At 37.8% G+C, this 9849-nt stretch overlaps 1 non-coding gene across 1 annotated transcript; it reads left to right on the forward strand.

The window, feature by feature from the left end:
• The first annotated feature begins 8607 nt into the window (after positions 1-8607).
• On the forward strand, positions 8608-8715 carry LOC127743390 (small nucleolar RNA R71). The gene has a single exon (XR_008004782.1). It is a non-coding gene; the product is annotated as a small nucleolar RNA R71 (small nucleolar RNA).
• Positions 8716-9849: the final 1134 nt, after the last annotated feature.

Raw genomic sequence — 9849 nt, forward strand, 5'->3', positions numbered from 1 at the left:
GGACATGTTTGGTGATTAACCTAAGCCAAATACATTCTCGAGTTGCTTCATAAATTGCTAATATTTCTGCATGATTTGAGGATGTTACAGCTATAGTTTGCTTTGTTGAGCGCCAAAATATAGTTGTGCCTCCACATGTGAATAGATAACCTGTTTGTGATCTGCCTTTATACAGATCAAAAAGAAAACCTGCATCTGCATATACAACTAATTGAAACATTAATTCGTTGGATTAAAATAAAACCTTATCAACAAATCCTTGAAGATATCTTAATATATGTTTAACACCATTCCAATGTCTTCTAGTTGGATAGGAGCTAAGTCTCGATAATAAGTTTACTGAAAAAACTATATCTAGTATTGTATTGTTAGCGAGATACATTAGTGCACCAATGACACTAAGATAGGATATTTCAGGACCAAGGGGATCCTCATTTTTTTCACATGGTTGAAATGGATCTTTATTCACATCTAGTGATCTCACTACCATTGGAGTTCTTAATGGGTATGCTTTGTCCATGAATTTTTTTTCAAAAGTTTTTCAGTATAAGTTGACTAATGGATGAATATACCATCTTTTAAGTGTTCAATTTGTAAACCAAGACAAAATTTTGTTTTACCAATATCTTTCATTTCAAATTCTCTGTTCAAATAATCCATAGTTTTTAGAATCTCTTCAGGTGATCCAATGATGTTTAAATCATCAACATATACTGCAATAATAACAAATTTGGATTTAGATTTTTTATATGATTACACATGGGTATATACGGTCATTTTTGTATCCATCTTTTAATAAGTACTCACTAAGACGTTTATACCACATAAGTCTAGATTGTTTTAATCCATACAAGGATTTTTAAAGTTTTAATGAACAAATCTCTAGAGAATTATTATATGCTTTATGCACTTTGAGTCCTTTAGGGACTTTCATATAAATTTCTTTATCAATTGAGCCGTATAAATAGGCTGTAACAACATCCATTAGGCATATGTTAAGCTTTTCATGTACAGCCAGACTAATCAGATATCTTAATGTTATTGAATCCACTACAGGAAAATATGTTTCCATACAGTCAATACCAGGTTTTTGTGAGAACCCTTGTGCTACTAGTCGTGCTTTGTATCTTTCTATTTCATTTTTCTCATTTCGTTTGGGCACAAAAATCCACTTGTATCCCACTAGTTCTATACCTTCAAGGGTTTTGACTATAGGAATAAAAACTTCACATTTTCTAAGTGAAGTTAATTCAGCATAAATTACGTCTTTCTATTTTGGCCAATCATCTCTCTGTCTGCATTCTTTGACAGATTTTAGTTCATAATTCTCATCTTGCTTTACTATTTCTATAGAAATATTATAAACAAAAATATTGTCGACAACAGTATTCTTTCGATCCCATATTTTTCCTGTAGTGACATAACTTATCGGGATCTCTTCATTTTCAAGTACCTGAACCTCTTCGGAGGTTTCATCAATAGTTATGTCTTCGGATTCTCTTTGAGTATTTGCCTCCATATTATGACCATCGTGATTGATTATCTCATTCCTTTTCCGGAGATTTTATCTTTAGAATCGATTGATCTTCCACGCTCTAGGCGTAGATTGCTTTCATTTGCACTAATAATTTGACCTACCGAAATACGTGTTTTTATTGGTGTATTTGCAGCTGGAATGTGAGATTTTGTTACTCTCTTTAGGTCAGTAAATGCGTCCGACAATTGGTTTGAAATATTTTGTATATGAATTAACCTTTGCACTTCTATTTCAGATTGTCTAGTACGAGGGTCTAAATGTAATAACGACAATGTATTCCAAGTAATTTTCTTTTCCAAATGCTTATTTTCTCCCTCTAATTTTGAAAATTTTGTTTCATCAAAGTAGCAACTAAAAAATCTTGCCTTAAATAAATCACCCAGCATGGGTTCAAGATATTTTATAATTGAAGGGGATTCATAGCTAACATATATCCCTAATCTTCTTTAGGGTCTCATCTTTATGCATTATGGTGGAGGAATTGGGATATAAACGGCACATCCAAATATCCTAAGATGAGAAATATTTGTCTCCTGACCGCATGACAGTCGTAAAGGGGAGGATTTTAAGTAACTTGTTGGTCTTAGGCGTATAAGTGCTACAGCATGCAAAACAACGTGCCCCTATGCTGAAATGGGCAGTTTAGTTCTCATAAGTAATATTTAGCTATTAACTGAAGGCATTTAATCAATGATTTTGCTAGACCATTCTGAGTCTGTACATCAGTAACAGGCTCTTTGGTATACGAAATCGTGATACACAACTTTGTGCAGCTGACCAGCAAGTGCACTGGGTCGTCCAAGTAATACCTTACGTGAGTAAAGGTCGATCCCATGGAGATTGTTGGCTTGAAGCAAGCTATGGTCATCTTGTAAATCTCAGTCAGACAAATTCAAATAGATATGGGGTTTTGATAATTGAAAAACAAAATAGAACAGAAAATAGGATAGAAATACTTATGCAATTCATTGGTGGGAGTTTCAGATAAGCGTATGAAGATGCTTTGTTCCCTCTGAGCCTCTGCTTTCTTATTGCCTTCATCCAATCATTCATATTCCTTTCCATGGCAAGCTGTATGTAGGTGGATCACCGTTGTCAATGGCTACCATCCATCCTCTCAGTGAAAATGGTCCTCTACGGTTTCCCGCATGGCTAATCATCTGTCGGTTCTCGATCATGTCGGAATAAGATCCATTGATCCTTTTGCACACTGTCACTGCGCCCAACAATCGTGAGTTTGAAGCTCGTCATAGTCATCACATCTCAGATCCTACTCGGAATACCACAGACAAGGTTTAGACTTTTCGGATTTCAAGAATGCTGCCCATGTGATTCTAGCTTATACCACGAAGACTCTGATTGCACGGAATGGAAGCTCTGTTGTCAGGAGAGACAACCATGCATCGTGAACCAGGAGGCCAAGGGATACACACTCAAGCTCTCGCATATAGAACGGAGGTGGTTGTCAGGCACGCGTTCATAAGAGAGGATAATGATGAGTGTCACGGATAATCACATCCACCAGGTTGAAGTACGAGTGAATATCTTAGAACAAGAATAAGCTTGAGTTGAATAGAAAACAGTAGTAATTGCATTGATTCATGAGGAACAGTAGAGCTCCACACCTTAATCTATGGAGTGTAGAAACTCCACCGTTGAAAATACATAAGAACAAGGTCTAGGCATGGCCGAGTGGCCATGTCTCCCAAATAACATGAAACAATAGAAAGGGTTCAAAGACTTGATCCCAAGATCAAGGATGATAAAAAATAATGAAAATAAAATAGTAAAAGGTCCTATTTATAGAGAACTAGTAACCTAGGGTTTACAGAAATAAGTAAATGGTGCAGAAATCCACTTCCGGGGCCCACTTGGTATGTGCTTGGGCTGAGCATTAAAGCTTTCATGTGCATAGGCTTCTCTTGGAGTTAAACGCCAGCTCTGGTGCCTGTTTGGGCGTTTAACTCCAGCTTTTATGCCAGTTTGGGCGTTTAACTCCAGCTTTTATGCATTTTTATGCTGACTTGGAATGCTAGTTTGGGCCATTAAATATCGAGCAAAGTATGGACTATTATACATTGCTAAAAAGCCCAAGATGTGTACTTTCCAACGCAATTAAGAGTGTGCCAATTAGGCTTCTGTAGCTCCAGAAAATCCATTTCGAGAGCAGGGAGGACAGAATCCAACAGCATCTGCACTCCTTTTTTAGCCTCTGAATCAGATTTTTGCTCAAGTCTCTCAATTTTAGCCAAAAAATACCTGAAATCACAAAAAAATACACAAACTCACAGTAAATTCTAGAAATGTGAATTTTGCATAAAAACGAATAAAAATATACTAAAAGCTAACTAAATCATGCTAAAAACTACCTAAAAATAATGCCAAAAAGTGTATAAATTATCCGCTCATCACAACACCAAACTTAAATTGTTGCTTGTCCCCAAGCAACTGAAAATAGAATAGAATAAAAAGAAGAGAATATACAATGAATTCCACAATATCATTGAAACTTAGTCCTAATTAGATGAGCGAGTAGCTTTTTGCTTCTTAACAGTTTTGGCATCTCACTTTATCCTTTGAAATTCAGAATGATTGGCATCTATAGGAATTCAAAATTTTAGATAGTGTTATTGATTTTCCTAGTTTGGTATGTTGATTCTTGAACACAGCTACTTTATGAGTCTTGGCTGTGACCCTAAGCACTTTGTTTTCCAATATTACCACCGGATACATAAATGCCATAGACACATAACTGGGTGAACCTTTTCAGATTGTGACTCAGCTTTGCTAAAGTCCCCAGTTAGAGGTGTCCAGAGTTCTTAAATACACTCTTTTTGCTTTGGACCACGACTTTAACCACTCAGTCTCAAGTTTTTCACTTGGACCTTCATGCCACAAGCACATGGTTAGGGACAGCTTGGTTTAGCCGCTTAGGCTAGGATTTTATTCCTTTGGGCCCTCCTATCATTTAATGCTCAAAGACTTGGATCCTCTTTACCCTTGCCTTTTGGTTTAAAGGGCTATTGCCTTTTTCTGCTTGCTTTTTCTTTTTCTTTCTTTCTCTATCCAACAATTTTAACATTCATAAACTTCACTATAAAAAATATGCACTGTTCAAGCATTCATTCAGAAAACAAAAAGTATTGCCACCACATCGAAATAATTAAACTAATTTCAAGATAAAATTTAAAATCCAAGTATTTCTTGTTCTTTCATAATTAGGCACATTTTTCATTTAAGAGAGGTGAAGGATTCATGGAATTATTCATAACTTTAAGGCATAGATACTAAACACTAATGATCATGTAATGAAGACACAAACATGAATAGCACAATAAGCATAAAATAAAAAAACAGAAAGATAAGAACAAGGAAATCAAAGAACAGGTCCACCTTAGTGATGGCAGCCAGTTCTTCCTCTGAAGATCCAATGGAACGTCTGAGCTCCTCTATGTCTCTTTCTTGCCTTTGTTGCTCTTCCCTCATGGCTATTTGATCCTCTCTAATTTCATGGAGAATAATGGAGTGCTCTTGGTGCTCCATCTTTAGTTGCTCCATATTGGAACTCAAATCTCCCAAAGAGGTATTGAGTTGCTCCCAATAGTTGTGTAGAGGAAAATGCATCCCTTGACGCATCTCAGGGATTTCTTGATGAGGGACTTCCTCATGCTCTTGTTGAGGTCCATGAGTGGGCTCTCTTATTTGCTCCATCCTCTTTTTAGTGATGGGCTTGTCCTCTTCAATGAGGATGTCTTCCTCTATGACAATTCCAGCTAAATTGCATAGGTGATAGATGAGATGAAGGAAGGCTAACCTTGCTAAAGTGGAAGGTTTGTTAGCAACCTTGTATAGTTCTAGAGGTATAATCTCATGAACTTCCACTTCCTCTCCAATCATGATGCTATGGATCATGATAGCCCGATCTACAGTCACTTCAAATCGGTTGCTAGTAGGAACAATAGAGCGTTGGATGAACTCTAACCATCCTCTAGCCGCGGGTTTAAGGTCATGCCTTCTCAATTGAACAGGCTTGCCTTTGGAGTCTCTTTTCCACTGAGCTCCTTCCACACATATGTCCATGAGGATTGGTCCAACCTTTGATCAAAGTTGACCCTTCTAGTGTAGGGGCATGCATCTCCTTGCATCATAGGCAAGTTGAATGCCAACCTTACATTTTTTGGACTGAAATCTAAGTATTTTCCCCAAACCATTGTGAGCCAATTCTTTGGGTTCAGGTTCATACTTTGATCATGGTTCCTAGTGATCCATGTATTAGCATAGAACTCTTGAACCATTAAGATTCTGACTTGTTGAATGGGGTTGGTGAGAACTTTCCAACCTCTTCTTCGGATCTCATGTCGGACCTCCAGATACTCATTCTTTTTGAGCATGAAAGGGACCTCAGGGATCACTTTCTTCTTGGCCACAACTTCATAGAAGTGGTCTTGATGGATCTTTAAGATGAATCTCTCCATCTCCCATGACTCAGAGGTGGAAGCTTTTGCCTTTCCTTTCCTCTTTCTAGAGGTTTCTCCGGCCTTAGGTGCCATAAATGGTTATGGAAAAATAAAAAGCAACACTTTTTCCACACCAAACTTAAAATGCTTGCTCGTCCTCGAGCAATAGAAGAAAGCATGGACGGAGAAGAAAAAGAAATGGAGGAGATGGAGGGTGAAGAAAGGTTCGTCCAAAGAGGGAAAAAGTGTGTATGAGGTGTGAAAATGAAGGAGTGATGATGGGTTTATATAGGAGTGGAAGAGAGGGGTGGCCGTGTGTGAGGGTTGAGTTTGGGAGGGAAAGTTTTTGAATTTTGAATGGTGGGATAGGTGGGGTGTTTGGGGAAGAGTGGATGGAGGTGATTGGTGAAGGGTATTGGGGAAGAGAAATGGATGTGATTAGTGAGGGGTATTTGGGTAAGGGTGTTTTGGAATGTGTGAAGAAGAGAGAGAGTGAGTTGAGGTAGGTGGGGATCCTGTGGAGTCCACAGATCCTGAGGTATTAAGGATTTCTCATCCCTGCACCATTTTGGTGTGTAAACGCCCTCCTAGTGCCAATCTTGGCGTTAAACGCTAGGTTGCTGCCCATTTCTGGCATTAAACACCAGCTTTTCTTCCCTTTCTGGCGTTGAACGCCAACTTGGTGCCCTTTTCTGGCGTTAAACGCCCAGAATGGTGCCAAACTGGGTGTTTAACGCCCATTCTTCTACCCTTACTGGCGTTTAAACGCCAGTAAGCTCCTCCTCCAGGGTGTGCTATTTTTAATGCTGTTTTTGAGTTTACTTTGATTTTTGTAGTTGTTTTTGTGACTCCACATGATTATCAACCTAAAGAAAACATAAAATAACAGTGGAAATTTGACATAGATAAATAAAAATTGGGTTGCCTCCCAACAAGCACTTCTTTAATGTCAATAGCTTGACAGTGAGCTCTCATGGAGCTTTACAGATGTTCAGAGCATGGTTGGGGCCTCCCAACACCAAACTTAGAGTTTGACTGTGGGGGTTCTGTTTAACTCTGTATTGGGAGAAGCTTTTCATGCTTCTTCTTTATGTGTACAGAAGGAGATCATTAAGCCTTAAACACAAGGTAGTCCTCATTCACTTGAAGGACCAACTCTCCTCTGTCAACATCAATCACAGCTTTTGCTGTGGCTAGGAAGGGTCTGCCAAAGATGATGGATTCATTCTTATTCTTCCCAGTGTCAAGGATAATGAAGTCAGCAGGGATGTAAAGGCCTTTAACCTTCACTAAGACATCCTTTACAAGTCCATAAGCCTGTTTCCTTGAATTGTCTGCTATCTCGAGTGAGATTCTTGCAGCTTGTACCTCAAAGATCCCTAGTTTTTCCATTACAGATAGTAGCATGAGGTTTACACTTGACCCAAGGTCACACAAAGCCTTCTCAAAGGTCATGGTGCCAATGGTGCAAGGTATTAAGAACCTTCCAGGGTTTGGTTTCTTTTGGGATATCTTTAGCTGAGCCAAGGTGTTTAGTTCATTAATGAGTAATGGAGGTTCATCCTCTCAAGTCTCATTACCAAATAACTTGGCATTCAGCTTCATGATTGCTCCAAGGTACTTAGCAACTTGCTCTTCAGTAATATCTTCATCCTCTTCAGAGGAAGAATACTCATCAGAGCTCATGAATGGCAAAATTAGGTTCAATGGAATCTTTATGGTCTCTGTATGAGCCTAAGATTTCCTTGGTTCCTCAGAGAGGAACTCTCTAGTGGTCAGTGGACGTCCCATGAGGTCTTCCTCACTGGAAATCACTGCCTTTCCCTCTTCCATAGATTCGGCCATGTTGGACGTGGTTATGGCCTTGCAATCTCTCTTGGGATTTTCTTTTGTATTGCTTGGGAGAGTGCTAGGAGGAGTTTCAGTAACTCTCTTACTTAGCTGACCCATTTGTGCCTCCAAATTTCTAATGGAGGATCTTGTTTCATTCATGAAACTTAGTGTGGTCTTAGATAGATCAGAGACTATGGTTTCTAAGCCAGAACGATTCTGCTCAGAGTTTTCTGTCTATTGCTGAGAAGATGATGGAAAAGGCTTGCTTTTGCTAAACCTATTTCTTCCACCATTATTGTTGTTGAAGCCTTGTTGAAGCTTCTATTGATCATTCCATGAGAAATTTGGGTGATTTCTCCATGAAGAATTGTAGGTATTTCCATAGGGTTCTCCCATGTAATTCACCTCTTTCATTGCAGGATTCTCAAGGTTATAAGCTTCTCCTTTAGAGAAGGCTTCTTTAGTACTGGTAGATGCAGCTTACAATCCAGTTAGATTCTGAGAAATTATATTGACTTGCTGAGTCAATAATTTGTTCTGAGCCAATATGGCATTCAGAGTATCAATCTCAAGAACTCCTTTCTTCTGGATTGTCCCATTGTTCACAGGATTTCTTTCAGAAGTGTACATGAACTGGTTATTTGCAACCATTTCAATGAGTTCCTGAGCTTTTGTAGGCATTTTCTTCAGATGAATAGATCCACCTGCAGAATGGTCCAATGAAATCTTGGATAACTCAGACAGACCATCATAGAAGATACCTATGATGCTCCATTCTGAAAGCATGTCAGAAGGACACCTTCTGATTAATTGCTTGTATCTTTCCCAAGCTTCATAGAGGGATTCACCTTCCTTCTGTTTGAAGGTTTGAACTTCCACTCTAAGTTTACTCATCTTTTGAGGTGGAAAGAATTTAGCTAAGAAGGCATTGACCAGCTTTTTCCAAGAGTTCAAGCTATCTCTAGGTTGTAAGTTCAACCATATACTAGCTCTGTCTCTTATAGCAAAAGGGAAAAGCATAAGTCTGTAGACCTTGGTATCAACTCTATTGGTCTTAACAGTGTCACAGATTTGCAAAAATTCATCCAAGAACTGATGAGGATCTCCAATGGAAGTCCATGAAACTTGCAATTCTGTTGCATCAAAGAAACTAATTGAGGCTTAAGCTCAAAGTTGTTTGCTCCAATGGCAGGAATAGAGATGCTTCTCCCATAGAATTCGGGAGTTGGAGCAGTAAAGTCACTAAATACCTTCCTTGCATTGTTGGCATTGTTGTTATTTTTGGCTGCCATGTCTTCTTCTTTTTCAAAAATTTTTGTCAGGTCCTCTCCAGAGAGTTGTGCTTTAGCTTCTCTTAGCTTCCTCTTCAGAGTCCTTTCAGGTTCAGGATCAGCTTCAACAAGAATGCCTTTATTTTTGTTCCTACTCATATGAAAGAGAAGAAAACAAAGAAAGTATGGAATCCTCTATGTCACAGTATAGAGATTCCTTGATGTGTTAGAGGAAATGAAGAATAGAAGGATGAGGTAGAGAATTCAAACTTATTAAAAGGGAGAGAGTCCGAATTACAAATAGAGGATAAGTGTTAGTCTTTAAATAGAAAGAGATGAGAGAGGGAGTTTTCAAAAATTAATTTTTTTTTTTGAAAAATTGGTTAGTGATTTTTGAAAAAGATAAGAAATAGTGATTAGTTAAAAAAAAGATTTGAAAATAATTTTAAAAAGATAAGAAGTTAGAAAAAGAAAGTTTAAAATCAAATTAAAAGAGACATGATTGAAAAATTTGATCTTAAAAAGATATGATTGGAGAAAATTTGGTTTTTTAAAAAGATATGATTGAAAAGATATGGTTGAAAAAGATTTTATTAAAAAATATATGTTTGAAAAGATATGATTGAAAAGCAAATTTTTGAAAAAGATTTGATTTTTAAAATTGACGACTTGACTAACAAGAAATTAAAAGATATGATTCTAAAATTCAAAATTTGGACCTTTCTTAACAAGAAAGTAACAAACTTGAAGT

This window comes from Arachis duranensis, chromosome 10 (genome assembly GCF_000817695.3).
Source record: "Arachis duranensis cultivar V14167 chromosome 10, aradu.V14167.gnm2.J7QH, whole genome shotgun sequence".
NCBI classification, from domain to species: domain Eukaryota; kingdom Viridiplantae; phylum Streptophyta; class Magnoliopsida; order Fabales; family Fabaceae; genus Arachis; species Arachis duranensis.